General features: G+C 47.2%; 1 non-coding gene across 1 annotated transcript; it reads left to right on the top strand.

Moving 5' to 3' along the window:
* The first annotated feature begins 732 nt into the window (after positions 1-732).
* Positions 733-806, top strand: Trnat-cgu. Its single transcript has one exon. It is a non-coding gene; the product is annotated as a tRNA-Thr (tRNA).
* Positions 807-1,081: the final 275 nt, after the last annotated feature.

Genomic DNA, 1,081 nt, shown 5'->3' with positions numbered 1-1,081 from the left:
CCTCTTTAAACCACATGTTATCGAGAATGAAGATGGTATCTGTTCTTTCGGACATGCATTCCGCTTGCCAACTGCGCTCGGTAGACCGGTTGGTTACTTATTCATGTGCTATCTCAGCCCGACAGCGCTTAACTTCGGTGATCTGAGGGGAACCGGTGCTACCCCATGTCCGAAAGAACAGATATCATTGGTGATTTTGCAGCTCTCGAAGAATGAAATTACGATGAACTCCAGAGCTCATTACGAGCTTTAATTTCTATGATTTTCACCATCGATAACATGTGAAATCACACTGAAATCCAGACGTTTATCGGCTTACAGGCGTTGATAAATATCAACGGCGACAGTTGAAAATGTGTGTCCCGACCGGGACTCGAACCTGTGATCTCTTGCTTACATGGAAGACACTCTATCCGCCTGAGCCACCGAGGACAGAGGGGATAGTGCGGCTGCAGGGACTTATCTCTGGCACGCTCCTACATCTCCAACTTACTGTCCACACACTACATGCCCGAAAGTACAGATACCATCTTCATAAAGATAAGGATTACCGACCAATGATCTTCTTTACTCCGGATGCCCTCACATTGTCCGAACTCTTACGGCTGCCACGAGTAATGAGTCTAGTGGACAGGGGCACTACAAATGTAGTGTGTGGACAGTAATTTGGAGATGTGGGTCTCACGGGGAGCGTGCCAAAGATAAGTCCCTACAGTCGCACTATCCTCTGTGTCCTCGGTGGCTCAGACGGATAGAGCGTCTGCCACGTAAGCAGGAGATCCCAGGTTCGAGTCCCGGTCGGGGAACATATTTTCAACTGTCCCCATTGATATTTATCAACGCCTGTAAGCAGCTAAAGGTCTGGATCTCATTGTGATTTCACATGTCATTGAGGGTGAAAATCATAGAAATTAAAGCTCGTAAAGAGGTTTGCCGACAGCATTTATTCCCATTCAACATTTGCGAATGGAACAGGGAAGGTGTGAAAAGGTAACGATATCAAAAGTACCTCCCACCACACACCCTACGATTTCTTGTGGAGTGTAGATGCAGACAATGTGGACGCGATATGGGAGCCGAA

Source organism: Schistocerca americana, chromosome 8 (assembly GCF_021461395.2).
Source record: "Schistocerca americana isolate TAMUIC-IGC-003095 chromosome 8, iqSchAmer2.1, whole genome shotgun sequence".
In the NCBI taxonomy this organism is placed as follows: Eukaryota; Metazoa; Arthropoda; class Insecta; order Orthoptera; family Acrididae; genus Schistocerca; species Schistocerca americana.
This window is presented reverse-complemented; position numbering and strand designations above follow the sequence as displayed.